Source organism: Callithrix jacchus, chromosome 4 (genome assembly GCF_049354715.1).
Source record: "Callithrix jacchus isolate 240 chromosome 4, calJac240_pri, whole genome shotgun sequence".
Taxonomy (NCBI): domain Eukaryota; kingdom Metazoa; phylum Chordata; class Mammalia; order Primates; family Cebidae; genus Callithrix; species Callithrix jacchus.
Window position 1 is genome coordinate 160,461,022 of NC_133505.1, and position 23,256 is coordinate 160,484,277.

At 33.8% G+C, this 23,256-nt stretch overlaps 1 non-coding gene across 1 annotated transcript; it reads left to right on the forward strand.

Annotated features, from left to right (window-relative positions):
- Nucleotides 1-17,342: 17,342 nt before the first annotated feature.
- LOC118153258 (U6 spliceosomal RNA) lies at nucleotides 17,343-17,449 on the forward strand. Its single transcript, XR_004742515.1, has one exon. It is a non-coding gene; the product is annotated as a U6 spliceosomal RNA (small nuclear RNA).
- The last annotated feature ends 5,807 nt before the right edge of the window (nucleotides 17,450-23,256 follow it).

The following is a 23,256-nucleotide window of genomic DNA, read 5'->3' on the forward strand; positions in this document are numbered from 1 at the left end:
CCATATTTATTCATTTTGAAAACCACAGCTTTTAAGTTTGGCCCAAAACATATCTATTGTTTTTGCATTAAACCACATAAGGTAGCTTTATCATCATAGAATGTAAGAAAACAAATGGAATCCAGTTCTCAATAATTAGGGAGAAGACTGTTTCTATCACATAAAGTATTTTTGAGCAAATTCAAAAAAGCCACCTACTGTAGGTTAACAAACTTTGAATCATAGTTTAGCAAGTGGAAGTTATTTTATACAAATTGGAAAAGGGATCTCTCTAGCTGAGTGCATCCTATTCCCAGAGTAATCAAATTACATGTGGAGCAGAAATTTTATTTCCATCCCATTTGCCCTTTCAGCTAGACATTCTTGTGCAGTAAAAAATATGTACAACCATATATAATGGTTCTTCTAGGGAAGGAATGAATAATAAATTTAGTTTTTTAATATAATGAAAAGCAGTATGTACTCGCTAAATAGTTATGCAAATTAGAATCACTTCTATAAATTAAATGATAAACAATGTGTATATAACAACTTCTTTTGCAAATTTGTATTGTTCTATAAAATGTTGAGCCTGAGACTCTGAAAATATTATTGCATCCATGGGTAGTGTAGTGTGTCCTTTCTTAACTCCCTGTATTAATCCAGGTTCTCCAGAGAAACAGAACCCACAGAGGATTACCTATCTGTCTATCTATCTATCTATCTGTCTATCTATCTATCTATCTATCTATCCATCCATCTGACCATCCATCCATCATCTATCTAATCTATCTATCTATCTATCTATCTATCTATCTATCTATCTATCTATCATCTATCTATCTGTCATCTATCAATATAAAGAGAAATAGAAGGACAGAGGAGAGAGATTTATTTTAAGCAATTGACTCACATGATTGTGGGGGGAGTTGGCAAGTCTGAAATGAGAGCAGGGAAGAGGTAAGGTTGCAGTCTCAGTCTGAAGACAGTCTGGAGGCAGAGATCCATTTTTCTAAAGGGACCTCAGTTTTTTTCTCTTAAGGCCTTTAATTGATAAGATGAAGTTCACCTACATTTATGGAGAATCCATGCTTTACTCCAGGTCTATTGATTTAAATAATTAATCACCACCACCATACTCCCCAAGCTACATGAAATTTATGTTTTTAGCCAATTTTCTCTAGAGATGTAGCCATTGTTCTGAAAAATCTCAGTTTATATTAAGTGTACTACTTCCTCATCTCCCCTCTCTTTCCAAAAGCCCTAATATTACAAGTTTAAATACACTTGATGAGTATAAATTTCTTTTTCAAAACACTTCATGGATAACTAAGCATCATAATGCTTCGAATATATAATTTGAGGACATATCATTCTGTGTCTAAATTCATTTTAGAAGTACAGTTTTCAAATTTAAATCAATCAGTGCCGACTTTAAAAAAATACACATTTATTTTGTCCTTCTCTAAACCAATAATGCCATTAATCATAATTTACTTTTCTCTTGAAAATTGTTTTATAAGTGGACTATAGTTTTACTTTTAGACAAACACAATTTATCAGTCTTATCTTGAAACTGAAAAATATCTAGTTGACATAAAAATTAGTTTACAGATTTCATTTCCTTGTTAAATAAAATTTAATACCGCCTTTTATTTTTTAAAAAATCATCCTTGGAAAAAGAAATCCTGGCATGACAGAGCAAATCCAAAGCACAAGTGTGTTATCATTCTACTTGATTCAATGGAAAACTCTCAAAATTTCCCTGTGTCTTCCTGACTCTGGCATGTTTATACCTTGACCCTATAGCCACAGATTGCCTGAGGGATTTTGAAGTTGCATATGTTAATGGAAGATCTATTGCAAGAATTGCCTCAGTTATTCAAACTTCCTTAAATACTTGTCCTTTGCAATATGACTTTTCAGCTCTTGACTCTGGGCTGTCCTCATCACTTGCTTTTGTCAATAGAATGGTGCTAAATGTGACCTAAGCAGAAACTTGGCAAAGTGCTTCCAAATTTTTGATTTTGCCCCCTATTGCTCCTGAAATTCAACCACTGACTAAAAAACAGTTTTCCAGATGTTAAGAGTCTCATGGCTTTTCACAACCATCGCCCAAGGTGACAGCCAGACATATTAGAGTGGCCATCCTAGCTGGCCCGCTAAGCTATTAGCCAACCCTGTCAGCTGATCACTGACATGTTACCAAGTCCAGAAAAGATCAGTCAAACTTGACCATGCAGGCAGATTTGCCCAATTGATAAATGAACTCATAAAAAATGCTAAATTCTTATTGTTTTAATCACTGGGATTTGGGATAGTTTGTTATTTAGTAATAGCTAACATTTTACCTGGACTTTGCTATAGTCTCAGACATACATTTAAACTTATTCAACTGGCTTCAGCATGAATCATGGTAAGTAATAATTATTTCTAAAGATTCCTTTGCAAATCAGAAGTACTGATTTAAATTACAAAGGACATCAGATTGACAATACATTTCCCTAATTAACCTCCAATCTCTTACCACTCACATGCAAAATACATAACAGATTCAAACACTCATCTCCAGGGTAAGACAGAATTTAGCCATTTTGCTTGTTGCTGGGACTACAGGCACACACCACTGTGCCTGGCTCATACTGTTTTAATTAGGGTAGCTTTGCCCATGTTTTGACATCAGGAATTGTGAATCCTTTGGGTTGTTTTTTTTTCCTGCAAAAAGTGCCATTGGGATTTTGGTAATAATTGCATTGGAACCGTAGATTGCTAGGGGAGTATAGATATTTTGAAAATATCAAGTATTCCATATATGAGTAGGGAATGTCTTTTCATTCATTTCTGTCTTTAATTTCATTTCGCAATATTTTACAGTTTTCAGTATACAAATCTTTTGCCTGCTTGCTTAAGTTTATTCCTAAATGTTTTATTATTTTTATGCTATTAGAAACAGTATTATTTTAATAACATTTTTGGATTATTCATTGTTCATATATTAAAAAAACTACTGCAGTGGCTCACGCCTGTAATCCCAGCACTTTGGGAGGCCAAGGCTGGTGGATCACGAGGTCAAGAGATCAAGACCATCCTGGTCAACATGGTGAAACCCCGTCTTTACTAAAAATACAAAACATTAGCTGGGCATGGTGGTACGCGCCTGTAATCCCAGCCACTCAGGAGGCTGAGGCAGGAGAATTGCCTGAACCCAGGAGGCGGAGCTTGAGGTGAGCCGAGATCGCACCATTTCATTCCAACCTGGGTAACAAGAGCGAAACTCCGTCTCTAAAAAAAAAAAAAACCTACTAATTTGGAAGTGTTTATTTTGTATTTATAACTTTACTTAGTTTGTTTATTGATTCTAAATAAACAGACATTGTGATGTCTCCTCTTTCACTTCTAGTTTTTGTTATTTGAGTCTTCTCTCTTTTAGTTATATTTAGATATATTTGTGGAATCTTATGGTTTTTACTTGTAAAATCATATCATCTGCAAACAGATATAATTTTAATTCTGTCTTTTCCACTTGGATTTATTTTATTTCTTTATCCTAATTGCTCTAAGACTTCCAGTATTGTGTTTAATAAAAGTGGTAAGAGTAGGCATCCTTGTTTTGTTCTTAATCTTAGAGGAAAGCTCTCAGTTTTTTTTTACCATTAAGTATAATGCTACCTCTGGACTTTTCATATAAAACATTTATTATATTGAGGTAATTTCCTTCAATTTCTAATGAGATGAGTGTCCGTAACATAAAACTGTGTTGAATTTTGTCAAATGCTTTTTGTGCATGATTTGTGATAATCATGTAATCTTTGACCTTCATTCTATTAATATGCTATATACATTGATTGATTTTCACATGTTGAAGCATCTTTTCATTCCAAGAATATATTAATATTCCATTTGTTTATGGTTGTTTAATTTTTTAGTGTACTTTTGAATTTGATTTGCTAGTATCCTGTTCAGAATTTTTGCATCAATATTCATCAGGGGCTATTGGTCTGTAGTTTTGTTTTGTTTTGTTTTTTTTCATAGTATCTTGTCTGGCTTTGGGTAATGCTGGCCTCATATAATGAAAAAATGTTCTCTCTTTTTCAGTTTTTGAAAGAATTTGAAAATGATTGTGTTAATCTCTCTTTAAATGATTGATAGATTTTGCCAGTGAAGCCATCTACCCTGGCATTTTTGTTGTTGGCAGGTTTTTTTATTGATTCAATCTCCTTACTATTTATAGGAGTATCTAGATTTGTTTCTTCATGACTCAATTATGGCAGGTTGTATATACTGAGGAATTTATCTATTTCTTCTGGTTGTCTAATTTGTTGACCTATTATTGTTTATGATAGTCTCTTAATTCATTTTATTTCTGTGGCATTGTGATGTCTCCTCTTTCACTTCTAGTTTTGGTTATTTGAGTCTTCTCTCTTTTAGTTTTTAATTAGTCTAAAGATTTTTCATATTTGTTGTTCTTTTCAAAAAACCACTTTTGGTTTTGTTGATTTTTTTTTCTTGTTTTTGACTCTGCATCTTATTTCTGCTCCATAATACCTATTATTCTTCACATATTTTGCAGCCTGTGAAGCCACTGTAGATTTAGCCTTACTGGTTATGACCTTCAGTACATATGGCCTTGATTATGTACAAAGTCTTAATTTACTCCAATGCTAAAAATTATTATCCCAACAATTGTACTACTCCCAATAACATGATGCTCTAAGAACTCTATAATTGTGAATAAATACAGCCTCTCACAGTTTACTCATCAGTCTCATCAGCCTGCTATTCTTCAACCAATTTAGTGATAATTTATCCAATTTCTCATTAACTTTCTTTTCTGATTTGCTGTCATCACTCCTTCTAATTCTGGTTACTGAATTCTAATACTGGTTACTGCCCCTTAAATTTTAGCAAGCCAATATCATCTATCCAAAGAATTGTTAGAAATAAATTTTTGATGCCAAAAAAAGAAATAGCACTTGAACATTAATTTTCTCAGCAAAGCAATTTACTTCTATAGAAGGGTGTGTCTTGCAGATGGAGCAATGGCAAGAGCATACCTGAACAAGGGAAGGGAAGAGGTTCTTATCCATGATGCAGGTAGCTCCTACTGCTGTGTCCTTCCCCTATTGGCTAGGGTTGGACCACACAGTCTAAGCTAATTCTGATTGGCTATTTTAAAGAGAGCAGGAGTATGAGCCAGAGTGGTGGGATGAGCAGTTTTGGCAGGAAAGACAGTTATGGGACAGGTGACTAAAGGTGACTCAGGTCAGAGCAGGTGACCAGGGGTGGCTCAGGACAGAACAGGTGACTAGGATGAGTCAGGACTCTAAATATGTGGGTTAAGAGGGAGATGCGAAGGGTATGTGAGGTTTCAGGGAGAGGAATAGGTGCAGGTAACAAGGGGAACAGATGTGAACTACTGATTAGAGCTGGCAGGAAGGCTGTTTATTGAAATTAGGGAAAAAAGATGAAGAGAATGAGGATGTTAAACTTTAAAATGAAGAACAAAGAAGAACACAGAAACTGAACATACTGGCATACTGATGCTTTGAAGAGAAACTTGAAACTCACTGTAGTTAACAGAATCATTCCTGCAAAAAAAAAAAAAAAAAAAAAAAAAAGCTTTAATCTTAATATTGGTTTTTCTACAGATATTTTTAATTAAAACATTCACAGCCACAAAACTAATCATATTTTATATTCTCATTGAAGCCACACTAGTCCCCATTCTAATTATTATAACTCGTTGAGGTAATCCAACAAAATGCCTTAACACAGACTTACATTTCTTATGTTATCCTTAAATTCCTCATAGCACTTATCTATACTCAAAATGCCTCAGGCTCACTAAATATATTAATAGCCACATATACTTCCCAAGAATTGGCAACCCCCTGATCCAACAACCTTCTATGACTAGCATGCATCATGGCATTTTTGGTAAAAAATGCCTCTCTATGGACTCCACCTGTGACTCCCTAAAGCCCAAATAGAAGCCCCCATTGCTAGCTCAATAGCACTTTCAGCAGTTCTCCTAAAATTAGGTAGCTATAGAATGATACGGCTTACTCTAATCCTTAATCCTGTGACAGGATACATAGCCTACCCTTTCTTCATACTATCCCTATGAGGAATAATCAGGACAGGTTCCATTTGTCCATGCCAAACCAATCTAAAATCACTCATTGCTTGCTCCTCCATAAGCCACATGGTACTTGTTATGGTAGCTAATCTCATTTAACCCCCACAAAGTTTTATAGGAGCAATGGCCTTTATACAGGGGTGGGTATTGAGAAGTACACAATTTTCATGTAAGAGGGGACTAAGAGGAGCATATTCATGCTTTTGTCTGGCTCAGTGAATCTGCATTTTTCTATAAAGTAGCATAGACAAATAGGAAAAAATACAGGGAATCTGCATTTTTACATAAGCCAACAAAGATAAATGGGACAAGGGAGTAATCAGATATGCATTTGTGCCAGGTGGGAAGAGGGGTGAATGCATCCGTAGAGATAAGCTATCCATTTACATTGCCATGGTGAAATTTAGCAGAAACACTTCAGGGTAAATATCTTGGAGCTCACTAAGTATTTCCTTGTGGGGAAAATATGAGGGAGGTGTATAGTTTTTCATCTTGTAACCATCTTATTTAGGAACCCAAAAAGAGAGGCAGCTTTGTGTGACCCAGTTCCCAGCTTGACTTTCCCTTTGGCTTAATGAGTTTGGGATCCCAAGATTTAGTTTTCTTAACAAGTGCATGTTGTTAGAGAATGTGAAAGAAACATTGACAGTCATCAACACCAAGAAGTCTAGATACAAATAGGAACCTTTGCAGAGTGATGATGACATTCTATGTTAATATATTGAACAATAAAGGTTACTAGTTTAAAATGAATCATCTTAACTGCAAGACAGAAAACTTTAAAATGTTATACATAATAGAATTTGAATTATTTTTCTTCAGAAAGAATGACTTCATTTTAATTTAATTTCACAGAACTAATTTTTAAATACAATAGCTACCTCATCCACTTCAAAAGATTATTGAAGAATCAATTAAGACAACATCTGACTTTATATTTTAAAAATAAAAGAGAACTTATAAAGAGAAAGTACCATGGAAAGTAAGTTTTTTTTCATAATTTCATGAACAATTGTCTCATTAATTCTAAAGGCATTCAATTAAAGTCCAGATAAAATGAAAATCAGTTTATTTTATACTGCTTATCAGCTAAAAATAATGTATGTTTCTAGCAACGATTTGATTAAACAATTTGAAAGACCTTCAATAAATAATACGAATAGGAAAGAGTTGTTTATCCAAGACAACTGATAATGATGATCTCTTGCCACTCTTATTTTGTGATTGATATATCTAGCAACCAAAGGAATTACTTCAGTAGTATGTACATTTTTCACGCTTATCTTTTTGGTGTACTATGAGTCAGAAAATGCTAGCTTATTCTGATTAATCAAATTTCATGTGATGTCAATGTCAGCTACTATGATTAATAATGTTCGTTGCCACAGTAATCTGGAAAAATAGACCTGACATTTTAAAATAATCTCTTGGACTATCAAGCATTCTTTTAGGTAAATAAACCTCAATATTTGATTCTGTGATTAATATTTAAATCTGTTTTTCACTCTGAATGTATATTTGTTGTTTTAATAATAACACAATAAATCAATTTTTAAAAGTATGTTTTAAATAATAACTGTTCAAAATCTCTTATTTAAAACTGTCTTATTCAGTTCGGGCTGCTATAACAAAAATATCATAAACTGAGTGCTGTAAACAACAAATATTTATTTCTCACAGTTCTGGAGGCTGGGAAGTTCAAGATCAAGGTAAGCATTGATGTTATTCCTAGTGAAGCCCCTCTTCCTGGTTTCCAGATGGAAGCCTTGTTGTGTCTTCACATGGAAGAGAAAAGAGAGAAGTGAATTCTTCTGTGACTTTTCTTTATGAGGGCACTAATCTCATCATGAGAGCTCCACTCTCATGACCTAATTTCTTCCAAATACCACCACATTGAGGATTAAGGTTTCAGAATATAAATTTGGGGGAAACACAAACATTCAAGAGACAATTATAAAATAAAATTTTAGATTCTATCAGGCAGATTCAATCCAGCTGATATTCAGTGATTTGCTTCTAACATGCAAAGCGATGGGATGTTACCTAACACTCAGTGGTTTGCTTCTAATATGAAAAATAATGGGATGTTTCATTCAAGATTTGGTAATAAAGGATAGTAATTTCCACCTGGCTTGCTTATTCCCTCTCTCCAGTCTCTGTCTCTCTGTCCCTGTCTCAGTATCTCTCTCTCTCTCTCTCTCTCTCTCTCTCTCTCTCTCTCTCTCTCTCTCTCTCTCTCACTCTTTCTGTCTCTGGCTCTTCTTTCATGCTTACTCCAGTAAAGCAAGATGTGTTGTGAGCTGCCTTATGAAGAAGTGCACATAGCAAGAAACTGAAGGAGGGCTTCTTACCAACAGATAGATAAGTAATGAGGCCCCCACTCTAACAACCATTAAGGAACTACCAAAAACCATATGAGTGATCTTGGAAGTGAAGCCTTAAGTAATGAGGCCCCCACTCTAACAACCATTAAGGAACTACCAAAAACCATATGAGTGATCTTGGAAGTGAAGCCTTTCCAGGTCAAGTATTCAGACAGCTGCAGCCAGCACTTGGATTTGGTTTTTTGAAGCAGAAGATTTATTCAACTAAGATATGCCTGGATTTATGACCCACAGATTGTAATATATCTTAGTTAATTCAGGCTGCTACGAAACTACCATAAACTAAGTAGTTTATGAGAAAGCATAAATTTATTTTTTATAGTTCTGGAACTAGGAAGTCCAAGATTAAAGCAGCAGCAGATTTGGTGTCTGGTGAGGAGAGCTTGCTTCCTCATAGATGTTGCCTTTGTACTATGTCCATACATGGTTTGGGGAGTTAACTAGCTCTCTGAGGTCCCTTTTATAAGGGTATGAATTCCATTCTTGAAGGTTCTACTATATAAACTAATTACCCCCCAAAGAACCCCCCTCTTAATAATGCCACCTTAGGGGTTAATGTTACAGCATCTGAATTTGGGGGGATATAAACGTTCATACCACAGCATAAGGTAATAAATATGTATTATTTTTAGCTGCCAAATTTGTCACAATTTGCTGTACAGCCAGAAGGTAAATAATACTAGCATGGTAATTAAAAATACAACTAGATGGCAGAAAAAATACAAATAGATTATTAATCACAGTAAATGTTACTGGAGTAACCTAATTTACTGAGCAAAAGAGAGGATGAGAGAGAGAGAAATTAGAATCCAACTATTTTAAGCTTACAGAAGACATTTTGGAGAAAAAGACATACATATTAAAAATAAAAGAATGGAAAAAACATCATAGCAACTATTATACTCAGAAAATACTAAACAGGAAACTATATATGATATTCCTATCAGGTATTAGATTATACAAAATGGGTTTATTTCACGATGGACCCTAAATAATAATAAAAGGAAAAATCTGCTGAATATTAAAAATAGGCAAGAAAATAACATTACATATAAAATATATAAAGCAAAAATTAATGACTATGGCATGTGGGACATGAAAGCTATTAGATGGGAGTGGGCCTGGCCCTAACAGCTGGACCACAGTGTTCTCCTGCTAATTATAATCAGCTTCACAGAATACCTGCACCAGGCAAGATTGCAATGCACCAACCACAAAACTGATCAAACATGACTCTCTCTTGGCTAGTGTGAAAAACTTTTGTTTCTTTGCTAATTAATGTTTACTTCCAGGTCATTCATCCTGCCTTCTGGACAAAAAATAAAAGGTTCCAATTACAGAACTGCCTCCACTTTTAATATGATGCAATCTTGAGATAAACTATTAGTATTTGAATTGTTCTGCAAATCATTAACACAAGTTCAAATTCTGTAGCAAACCCCTCCTAATACCCTATTATTGAGATACCACATGACATCATTGCCCAGAGTATGTTGTCTCTCTTATTGCAATGAGTCAATAAGCCCAAATTTATTTGACTATAGATTTGTTCCTGGTGGTCTTTGGTTGAAGAGTATCAATAATATCTTTTGATATTTAATAATTAAGGCTGACAATAATATCCATGATCTATAGTTAAGCAATTTAACATCAGTAAGCAAGGTTGGGAGCATACCTTTAAAAGTAGAAAAACCAGGCCAGGTGCGGTGGCTCACGCCTGTAATCCCAGCACTTTGGGAGGCCGAGGCGGGTGGATCACGAGATCAAGAGATCGAGACCATCCTGGTCAACATGGTGAAACCCTGTCTCTACTAAAAATACAAAAAATTAGCTGGGCATGGTGGCATGTGCCTGTAATCCCAGCTACTCAGGAGGCTGAGGCAGGAGAATTGCCTGAACCCAGGAGGCAGATGTTGCGGTGAGCCGAGATCATGCCATTGCACTCCAGCCTGGGTAACAAGAGCGAAACTCCGTCTCAAATAAAAAAAAAAAGTAGACAAACCAAAAATTATGATTAATGCAAATTATAGCATATGAGCTTTCTAATAAAATTTGCCTATCAAACCTCCAGCCCTTGCATAAATAAAATGTTGATGAGGTGCTAAAACATGCTTTAGGACTTAATAGGTTTTAACTTGATCCACATTAACTAGTTTCTTGTTAAATAATGAAAATTTTGCAAAACATATTTTAGAGACCTCCTCAGCATTAATTAAGTTTAAATCAGCTAATTTTAGAAGTTGCTGGAAGCTTGCAGGTTCAATTTGCCCTGTATTCTGTTTTCTTCTTCAACATTTTCTGTCAATCTACAAATGTTTTACCAACAGAATAAAATGGCTTGGTATTTGTCCCTATTTATGTTAATTTCTTTTTTAAATTTAAAGATTCATAATAAGTAAATTATATATACGACTCAGATATTATGGTACAATTCATGGTAGTAGCATTGGCATGATTATTCTAGACTTTAATGTGTCTTCATAATAGTTTATTCTAAAGGCAATAATTTTCCACATTCTTTCCTAAGCATTTAAAAAATAAAATTGAGGTGAGTTATCTAGAGAGATTTTTTCCAGTTGTTTCTAAAATTTATTTAAATATGTTTCTAAATTTGAAAAATGAATTATTTATAATTAATATTTTCCCAATTGTTATGTAGTTTAAAATCTATTTTTACTATCTATTTACATTTAACAAGAAAACAAGTTTTTTGATATACTCAGCATAAAATGCTAACAGTTCTGCTGCAACATGACATGAACTCCTAAAAATTTTCTGCTTTAGGCAAAATCAATAATAAAATTTTAGGGTGCATAAGGAAAAATGGGTTTAGGAGCATAACACCAAACAACTTTGTGATACATAAAAAATGATAAAAGAAAGTAATAAATTTAGCATAATTTTACATATTTAATTGTTTAAAAATACATAACTACTATAGTAAATACAATATTCTACTTGGTGAATGACTGGAATTGGGTATCTGAGGGATTACAGATTATTAATTTTTGTGAAGTAATGGAGGAGGGTTATCTGAAATCCGATGGAAATTTCCAGCACCAGATGTGGATGTGTGTGGCTCAAAATATGCACAGTGAACTGAGGAAGCTGGTAGGTGTTTGAGGTGTGTACATGTGTGTTTCTTATGTGTTTCTATCTCTTGGATTCAGCCAGGTACAGTTTTTTGGTTCAGATTATTTATTGCAGATGAAATCATGCACAAGTAAACACGAAATTCAAGTTATGCTCAAGTGGTTCCCTACTACATTAGTCACATTGGAACAAATTTGTTTTCAAAATGGAAATTAAGGCCAAGCTGACTGTAATATCCTTCTATTTGGACTTGAGAATTATAAAATGTGAAAGGTAACACCTCTGTTTTGTCTCATTTACTCATTTTTTGCTTACTTGTATGGTTCATTCTACAATATGTCACGTCTGCAAATATATTTTGATATTTCCAAATTTTACTTATACTCTGGTGATATAACAGATCTGGGTTCAAAAATAAAGCACTTTTGATATCAGGATTTCTCTAAACTTGAATTTCCTGCTTTGCTCCTGAATACATTTACTTCATGTTATACACAGTTCTAGTGATTTGTCTTTTTCACATTTTGAACCATGTATAAAATAATAATGACCTAAGAATCAACAAAGGTAAGAAACCCTCGCATAAGTGATACACGATTATCTAGAGGAGGAAAAGAGGGATACTGCCTTTGAGTGATATGAATGTTCATCCCCACAGTATTTATACGGAACAGAGTGCTAAGATGATTTGGTGCACTTACCAAACACTGAAGATGTAACTTTTCTAAAAATGGTTCTGTGACTTACTTATATATTATAGACTTAATTATATGTTACAGGTAATTACAGTATTATAGATCAACTCTAGAAAAAGTACGTCATCATTGTTGGTAAACAAAGCAAAAAAAAGCTAAATAATCTAGATGTATTTTACTAAGTTCAAGATTTTTTAAAAGAAGCAGAAGAAAACTCGAAGATTAGAAATAAGTATAAAAATTTAGGACTGATTTCATTGAGTTGATTTATACAAGCTTAATATTTTGGAATTTTGCAAACTTTTTTGTTTTTTGCATCTTTAATTTTGATATTATTATTTTTAATTTTAAATTTGGGGGTACATGTGCAGGTTTGTTACATGTATACATTGCATGATGCTGAGGTTTGGTTTCAGTTGAACCTGTCACTCAAATAGGTAGCTTTTCAACATCCTGTAGGTACACGCAATAGATAGTTTTTCAACCCTTTCTCTCCTCCTTTCCTCCCCACTTTTGGAGTCTCCGTGTCTACTGTTCCTATCTTTGTGTTCATGTGGACCCACCATTTAGCTCCCACTTATAAGTGGGAACGTGCAGTACTTGATGTTCTGTTTCAGTGTTAATTTACCCAGGCTAATAGCCTCCAGCTGCATCCAAGTTGCTGAAAAGGACATGGTTTCCATTTTTATGGCTGTGTAGCATCCCATGGTGACCACATTTACTTTATCCAGTCCACCACTGATGGGCGCCTAGGTTAATTCCATGTCTTTTCTATTGTGAATACTACAGCAATAAACATTTGAGAGCAGGTGTCTTTTTGGTAGAATTATTTATTTTCCTTTGAGTATATACCCAGTAATGAGACTGCTGGGTCAAATGGTAATTCTATTTGTAGTTCCTTGTAATCTCTTGATTTTCATTTAGTCAATTTATCTCTATCTTATATTGCTTAAAATGGAAAACAATGAAAATAATGAAATCATGAAATTGTTGGCTGTGTTTGCTGTGTACAGTTTTGCCCAAGCACTGTTTTGATTAACTGGCTCTCATCAGTATTCCATGTTCAGAGGTCTGAAATTGAACTGTCTCCATTTTACTATAAAGTCAAATAGGTAAAAAATTAGGTTAGAACTCATAGCCACTTAGATGAGAATCAAAACAAAGCCATTTTAAAGTGTTTTTTTTTTTTCATAAAGCCACTGAGGAAACATCATGAATAGATAATTTATTACACTGCATTGCATATGTTGCTATTACAATATCTGAAACGGTTGATGCCACTGCTTTGAGGATATAAATTTTAAAATTGTTTTCATTTTAGAAATGTTTTCTATAATACATAATGCTTCAAAGACATCCTCCTCCTTTCTAGCAATAGTTTTCTCATTATTATGCTGCATGCACTCAATACTGTTTATTATAATTCTCCTTAAAGTATATGTTCATATTTTGATCTCTGCATCTTGAGATGTGTATGCTAACTAAATTTTATAAAAACAATATTCTAATTGAACATTTTTTTCATTTTAAACTTTATCTAACCTCCAAGTATAAGTTCTTTCTTGAAACTAACAAAACATTTTTAAAAAGAAAAGTTTATTTGGTTATGCTCAATGTCATTTCCACATACTTGTTGGGAACGTTAAGAAGTTATGTAACAAAATCCTCATTTAAAAAACTATCCATTGAATCAAGACATTATCACAGTTCTGCAAGGAAAATCAAATCAGTGCATTCTCTTAGAAAAGTGTTATTGATTGCGCTTCATCTTTCAACAATCACTTTTTAATTTTTCAGCTAATATTTTGTATCCAAAATGTCCCCTGTTACTTTGAGATAATTCAGATTGTCTAATAATGATATGTCATAAGATCGCCCATAGTAAGATATGACGAAAAGACATTTCTTCATGTTCTTTGAAACCCAAAAACCTAAAATAATTAGGCTCGCAACATTTTAGACATAATGAGATTTCACAGAAGAAGGATAATCCTTTTACAAGCTTTCTTGTTCTGTAAAAGTTCTGTGAGATGAAGCAGGAAACTGATGAAGCACCTAAGAAATAAGGGATGATTTATTTTGGTGATTTATCTCTGTGATTATGATGAATGCTAATAAGACTGCAGAATGCAAATGAGATCATGTAAAACAACTAAGATTTTATTAAAGTGAGGAATAAAGGAGGCACTCAAGGAATCACATAATGCATATAGATTATCTGGCATCTGGACTATCTGTTTCTCTTTAAGACTAAGAACTAGAACTACAAGAGGAATTCTAAGTATACTCCACAAATTTAAAAAAGAAAAAATAAGTAGGTCTCTAACAAAACATTCCTGATAAGGTAGAAAAAAATAAACTTTGAAAAATGAAAAAGAAAGAAAAATATGGGGCAATACTAATTAAAATGCAACAAATTAAGTCAAGCTATATTACCTTGTTTGAATTTCTAGGTACTTTGTCCATTTTCCTTGAAAAAGTCATCTGCACTAACTATTACTACACTAGGTTTTACAACACAATTGGTTAAGGGACTAGGAGGTTGAAACCATTTGTGGAGGGCAGGTATACCAGTTCACTTCACTATTTGATAATCTCAGAAGGCTGAATGCTTCAGTTTTAACCCATTGTCCAAGGTAATATCTCATGAATGGTTTTCCCCTGGGGAAAAATTAACACTTTCTTTTACAACTAAGGGGAAAATCATCTTGTGAATCAGTGATTAAGATATTGGAAGGTATCACATTTAAATAAGTTTGTTTGTTGATCTGTTCTCCATTGTTTTGCTGAAATAGCATTAGCAGCACTCCTTCATAGAGGCTCTGGTATTTGAATTCCACCTGCATTTAAATGAGCACACATTTTTTTCTTTGTCATTATGTTTGCAAAATAAGAGGTCTCTATTAGTAATGTGTTAGGTTATGATAAGATCCAGTTACATGATGGCTCAAATTGCACACTATCTACCCTGTCTTTTAAACCATATCAACTATAATGATAAACACAAAAACAATGTGCAATAATAATTATTACGGATATATTAGATGTTTCTTGATTCTTTCTATTAAAAATGTGTTTATGGACTAGATAATTTAAGATGTTGGCTTTGGAGTTAGACTGTCAGGCATTAAATGTTGGCTTTGTGAGCAAGTCACTTCACTTCTGTGTGCCTTAAATTCTAATTTGCAAATTGGGGTTTGTATGAGAATTAAATAATTTGATTAATATAAAGTTCTTAGAACAATTTTTGATACTATTTCAGCCCTCAACAGATACTAGTTACTGTGAACCTGGCTTATTGGATAGTTTTGAAAAGCAATACTTTGAATAGGAAGGCTCTATTACATATTAATCACATTGACTTATTCTATAAACATTGATTTTTTGCATGTGATTTAGTCCACATCTTTAGTATAAAAAATTACCAAGAAAAGCCACACACTTACAGCCAACTGACCTTTGACAAAGTCCACAAATACATACACCTATACAATAAATGGTGCTGGAAAAGTTTGACAGCCCCATGCAGAAGAATCAAACTGAACTGCTATTACTCACCATACACAAAAATTAACTCAAAATCGAGTAAAGTCTTAAACATAAGACCTGAAACTATAAAAATCCTAGAAGAAAATCTAAAAACACCTCTTCTGGACATTGACCCAGGCAAATAAATCATAACCAAGATCTCAAAAGCAAATATAACAAAAACAAAAATAAACAAATGAAATTTTAAACTAAAAACACCTGCAGCGTGAAAGAAATAATTAACAGAGTGTATAGAGAACTTACAGCATAGGAGAAAATAATTGCAAACTATGCATTCAGCAAAAGACTAATATCCAGAATCTTCAAGGAACTTGAACATCTCAACAGGAAAAAACAAATAATCTTTAAAAGTTGGGCAAAAAACATGAACAATCAATTATCAAAGGAAGATACACAGGAAGCCAACAGGCATATGAAAAAGTGTTCCACATCACTTATCATCAGAGAAATGCAACTTAAAACCATAATAAAGTACCATTTTACACTAGTCAGAATGGCTCTTAAAAAATGTAAATAATAATAATAATAACAAATGTTGGTGAGGATGCAAAGAAAACAGAACATACACCATTGCTGGGAATGTAAATGAATACAATCTCCATTAAAAGCAGTATGGAAATTTCTCAAAGAACTAAAAACACAACTATCATTCAATCCAGCAATCCTTCAACTGAATATATACCCAAAGAAGAATAAATCATTATATCCAAAAGATATCTGCACTCATATATTACAGCAATATTAAAAATGCAAAGATATGGAATCAACCTAAGTGTTCACTAATGAATGATTAAAAAAATAAAATGTAATAGGCACACAGACACACACATGCATACACACACACACACACACCCCATGGAATACTACTCATCCATAAAAATATGAAATCATGTCTTCTGCAGCAACATGAATGGAAATGGAGGCCATTATCTTCAGTGAGATAACTCAGAAACAGAAAGTCAAATACCAGATATTCTTACTAATAAATTGGAGCTAAACGATGTGTACATGTGGACACAGAGAGTGGACTAATAGACATCAGAGACTCAGAAACATGGGAGGGTGGTTAAGGATAATAAATTGTCTAAAGAGTTCCATGTTACATTAAAATCTCAGACATCACAACTATGACATATAGCCATGTAACAAAACTGTGGTTGTAACTTCCAAATCTATAAATATAAAATAATATAAAATTGTAATGGAATAATATGAAAAGTTAATGGTTTAGTCTGGATTATATTCAGTATATTTTTCTTCATTAGAAGTACAGACACTTGCATCCCAATTAGATTTATTTTACCTTATTTACTAATCTAACAGAATCAGATTAATTCTATAAAAGGTGTATGCCACATTTTTAACATTGAGATAATAATAGCAAACCACGATTGAGGCTATTTTCCATTTTTGACAAATTATATCATTGCCTCTTAATTCTCTCAATATAATGAGCCACATGCATCACATAAATAAAGTAAAACTAAAATTTTAAAAATTTTTGCGCTTACTTCACTAGCACATATACTAAAATTGGAATAATACAGAGAAGATTAGCATGGTCCCTGTGCAAAGATGCCATGCAAATTTGTGAAGCATTCCATACTTTTAGTATCAAAGTAAATACAAAACAAACCCAACCAAAGGATAGCAACTTCAAAGTTTAAAGGAACATCAGCCCATACAGATGAGAAAGAACCAGTGCAAGAATTCTGGAGTAAATAGCCAGAGTGCCTTTTTACCTCCAAACGACCACACTAATTCTCCAGCAATAGTCCTAAATGAAATGGCTGACATGACAGACATAGAATTCAGAATCCAGATAGAAATGAAGATCATCATGATTCAGCAGAAAGTCACAACCTAATTCAAGGAATCTAAGGAGACCAGAAAACCTATACAGGAGCTGAAAGATGAAATAGCCATTTCAAGAAAGAAGCAAACTGATTTGATAAAGTTGGGAAACTCATGAAAAGAATTTCATAATACAATTGCAAGTATTAACAGCACAATAGACCAAGATAAGGAAAGAATTTAAGAGCTTGAAGACCCAATTTTTCAAATCATTTCAGTCAGACAAAAACAAAGAAAAAAAAATACTGAATGAAACCTCCAAGAAACATGAGATTATATAAAGAGACCAAATCTACAATTCATTGACATTACTGAAAGACAGCGAGAAAGCAAGAAACTTGGAAAATATACTTGAGGATATTGCTCATGAAAATTTCCATTACCTTGCTAGAAAAGCCAACATTTAAATTCAGAAAATGCAGACAGACCCTGAAAAATAATAAACAAGGTGAACATCCCGAAGACATATAGTCATCAGACTTTTCAAAGTTAACATGAAAGAAGATCTCTACAACAAGAATTACAAAACACTGCTGAAGGAAATCAGAGACAACACAAACAGATGGAAAAGTATTCTATGATCAGGTACAAGAAGAATCAATATTGTTAAAATGGCCAGGCTTTTCCAAAGCAATTTACAGATTCCAATGCTATTCCTATCAAACTACCAGTGACATTTTTTGCAGAATTAGAAAAAAATACTCTAAAATGATAGGGAGCCCAAAAAGAGCCTAAAGAGCCAAGCAATCATAAGCAAAATGAACAATGCTGGAAGCATCATATCACCCAACTTTATACTACAAAACTTTAATAACCAAAATAGTATGATACTGGTACATTAACAAACATATAAACCAATGGAATGGAATAGAAAGCCCAGAAATACAGCCATACACCTACAACCATCTGTTCCTTAAAAAATTCAACAATAACAAGAAAGTACTCCCTATTCAATAAATGACACTGTGATAACTGGCTAACCCTATGCAGAAGACTGAAACTGAACTCCTTCCTAAAACCATATACAAATCAACTCAAGATATATTAAAGACTTAAATGTAGGCTGGGTGCAGTGGCTCATGCTTGTAATCTGAGCACATTGGAAGGCCAAGATGGGTGGATTGCCTGAGGTCAGGAGTTCAAGACAGCCTGGCCAACATGATGAAACCCCATCTCTACTAAAATTACAAAAATTAGCCTGGTGTGGTGGTGCATGCTTGTAATCCTAAATTACTCAGGAGACTGAGACAGGAGAATCACTGGAACCTGGGAGGTGGAGGTTGCTGTGAGCCAAGATTGTGCCACTGCACTCCAGCTTGGGTAACAGAGTGAGACTCCATCTCAAAAAAAAAAAAAAAAAAAAAAAAAGACTTAAATATAAAACTTAAGACTATAAAAACCCTGGAAGAAAACCAAGGAAATGCCATTTTGGACATAAGAACCAGCAACAATCTTATGACAAAGATGCCAAAAGTAATTGCAACAAAAACAAACTTCACAAATGGAACCTAATTAAACTAGAGACCTTCTGCAGAGCAGAAGGAAACATCGGTAGGGTAAACAGACAACTCACAGAATGGGAGAAAATATTTGCAAACTATGCATCTAAGAAAAGTCTGATAACTAAGTAACTTAAACAAATTTACAATAAAAAAAAACACTAAAAAGTGGGCAAAGGACATAAACACACTTTTTAAAGGAAGATATACACAGGACGAATAAGCATATGAAAACAGCTCAATACCATTACTTGTTAGAGAAATGCAAATCAAAATTGCAAGGAGATACTACTATCTCACACCAGTCAGAATGACTATTATTAAAAAGTCAAAAAATAACAGGTGCTTGTGGGGTTGTGGAGAAAAGGGAATACCCAAACACTACTAGTGGGAATGTAAATTAGTTCAGTCATTGTGGAAAGCTGTTTGGTCATCTCTCAAAGAACTTAAAACAGAATTACCACCATTATTGGGTATATACTCAAAGGGATATAAACCATTTGATATGGTTTGGCTCTCTGTCTCCACCCAAATCTCATGCTATAGCTTCCATTTCCCAATTGTTGGGCAGAAATCCAGTAGGACATAATTGAATCTTAGAATTGGGTCTTTATCGTGCTGTTCTCATGATAATGAATAAGTCTCACAAGATCTGATGGTTTCAAAAATGGGAGTTTCCCTGCACAAGCTGTCTTTGCCTGCTGCCATCCACATAAAATGTGACTTTCTCCTTCTTGCCTTCCACCATGATTGTGAGGCCTCCCCAGCCACGTGGAACCGTAAGTCTAACAAACCTCTTTCTTTTATAAATTGCCCAGTCTTGGGTATATCTCTATCAGCAGTGTGAAAACAGACGAATACACCATTCTACCATAAAAAGTGCACATGTATGTTCATCACAGCACTGTTAACAATAGCAAATACATGAAATTAACCTAAATGTCCATCAACAGTAGACGAGATAAAGAAAATGTGGTAAATATACACCATGGAATACCGCAAAGCCATCAAATAAAAGAATGAGATTATATTTTTGCAGCAACATGGATGGAGCTGGAGGACATTATCTTAAGTGAACTAATGCAGGAACAGAAAACCAAGTGCCACATATTCCCATCTATAAGTAAGAGCTGAGCATTGAGTAGAAATAGACACTAAGAAGGAAACAATAGACATCAGGGTCAATTCAAGGTGGGAGGGTAATAGGAGGCTGAGATCGAAAAACTACCTGTTGGGTACTATGCTTATCATGTACATAACAAAATATTCTGTAGCCAAACCTCCATGACATGCAGTTTACCTAGGTAACAAACATGCACATATACACTTGAAACTAAGGAATATCTTAAGAGAATAAAAATAAAGATTAACAAAAGTGTTGTCTTCTTGAAAAACAAGGAATTTCTTTCTTTTTAATTTAAATGAGTTGACTAAATTTTGTCTTAAATTGGTTTAGAAGTGAGATAATAAAAATCTGAACCAGGAGGATAATAAGCAGATGAGACAAGTTTCAGGCACATTTGAGACATAACTAGGTATCCTTAGGAAGTGATTGAAAATGATGAATTACAGTGAGAGAGGTAATAGAGAGTAGTAGTTAAAATTATAGCCTTGGGTATCAAATGAAATGACGATACAATTTCAGCTTTGCCACCTGATAACAATAACACTACAGGCGATTGGTTTAACGTCACTTGCCATCATTTTCTTATATTGTTACCTGGAGTGTTTGGGTGATTAAATAAGATAGTGTTCCCAAATTCTTTAATGATCGTTGGATTACAGTGAACATTCAATAACAGGTAGATATTACATTTCTGACAGTGATAATGATGGTGATGGTAGTTGTGATGGCAATTGGAACATAACTAAAGGCTTCAGTTTAGTACCTTTTGTGATATAAGGGGATAAAAGTGATTTGGAATTTTGGATATATGATAACTTTAATGTCTGTAGGATATCTGGATTAATCTAGAAAAGAGATGAACATAGATTTAGTTCAAATCTAATTTACTCTTAGATTTTTGTTTATTCAGGGAGAGAAACTGGGTCACCACTGAACAGGTAATATCTGGCGTTGACAAGTGTGTTAAATGAGACAAAAATAAATGACGAGGAAACATGAACAATGATTGCATTTAAAGAGAGAAAAGAGCTCCTGTGGAGTCAGAAGAAAGATGGAAGACAAAATTATCAAAGAAGTCAAGGCAAGTAATTTCGTGATTAAAAGAAGACTAAACTACCAAATAGTGAAGTCATCTCAAGAGAGTGAAGACAGGAAATCACTGGATGTGGCAATCAAGACATCCATTAAACCTGACAGCTTGTTTTTTTTTTTTTTTTTGAGTGGGGATGAATAAAGATAAGGTAATTTTGTTGACAACTGAAGTACTTAAAAAGATGGCAAAAAATAGACTAATTTTCAAAACAATCTCCATGTTAGTCTTATTTTGTGTGTGAGTAAAATAAAAGCAGAGATAAATTAATAGACTTACTTGTGATCACAGGTCATAAGCAGTGGAATCTATTTAAAATCTTGCTTTTTTTAGAGCAGTTAAAAGTTATAACCCTCATTAATATATTCTATTTGCAATTAGTTTTAAGGAGATTAATTTGTCCATATATAATGAAAAACAAATTAATTTCTCTTGGTTTACAGATAATGTTCTAATCTGTTGGGTTAGATATTAACTTCAGTAGGAAGTGATTGATTTTCAGGGAGAGAAATTATTCTCAAATCCTGGCAAAATTTCACTTAGCCACATGTGAACAATTAGATGAGAAGATTGTTTTACTGTGGCTGCTACATCAAAGAAAGAAAAAATTTTTAAACAGGGAACCTAGTATTAATGGCCAAAGAAAACTGTTTCCATAATTCTTGATACTATAACATGTCAGCTCTAAATTTGCTCCTTGACATGCTTAGGACAGTCCAATTAAGTGTCACCTGTTCTTTTGGGGTTTCTAAAAAAGCAATTACTCTTAGATTTTTGTTTATTCCCACCATTCCTCTAACCCTGAAAGTAGTTGTTCATCCAACCACAGTAATGATGATGATAGGATAATTTCATCAACTAGATCCCAGAGACTGTATGAATAAATCTCACAGATGATTTAGGGGGGTCATTCATCGGTTAAACTGTTTTAGAATTTCTCTAATTCGTCAGGACTGTGCCAGATCAGTTATCAACCTCCAAAGTACAGAAAGGCCAGAATCTGACTTCCACCTAACACTCTTTTATTCTCCAAGACTGTAATTAAACATGTGGTACATGGTATTGTTTGTGCTGAAGAGAAATGAGGGACGATAATAGGATGGAGATAAGGACCTTCAATTTTCCCACAAAGTCTTAGAGGTAAAAGTAAAAAATAAAAGAAAATTAAAATAAAGCTTTATATGGGACATTTTAGAAAACAACACACACTATTGTCTTTGAGGAACTTGGGCCTTTTCATGCTTGAAGGACAAGCAGACCCCAGGATTAATATTTCCATGTCTAAGAGAGTATCTTATTAGTCAATTAATAATTTGTGTCTGATTTTTTTAAATAAGCATTAATTTTAACTTACATATATAGAATTATATGACCCACAAACTGTTTTTGTATATTCACAATCTTATTAGATCTTGCCAATATTTTAATAAAAAATCCAACCCCCTACAAAAGCATCAGTTCTGGAAAAGTTAACAGACTTGTTTTCAAAGAAAGAATTCACTTTCTGTTTATCCAACATACAGTTGAGTGCCAACCCTTTATGCCAGGACTATCCTAGGAAGAGAGGATTTAATAATGAACAAAATATACAAACTTCCTGATATAATAGAATCTATAATATGATTTGAAGACTGGGAAAGAGGAGAAAAATATACAACTACTAGAACATAAGATAGAGATAGAAAGAAAAGGAAAAAATACTAGGAACTCAGATACTAGGGGAAAAATAGACCAGGTGCGGTGGCTCACAACTGTAATCTCAGCACTTTGGGAGGCTGATGCAGGCAGATCACTTGAGGCCAGGAGTTCGAGACTGGCCTGTACAACATGGTGAAACCTCATCTCTAC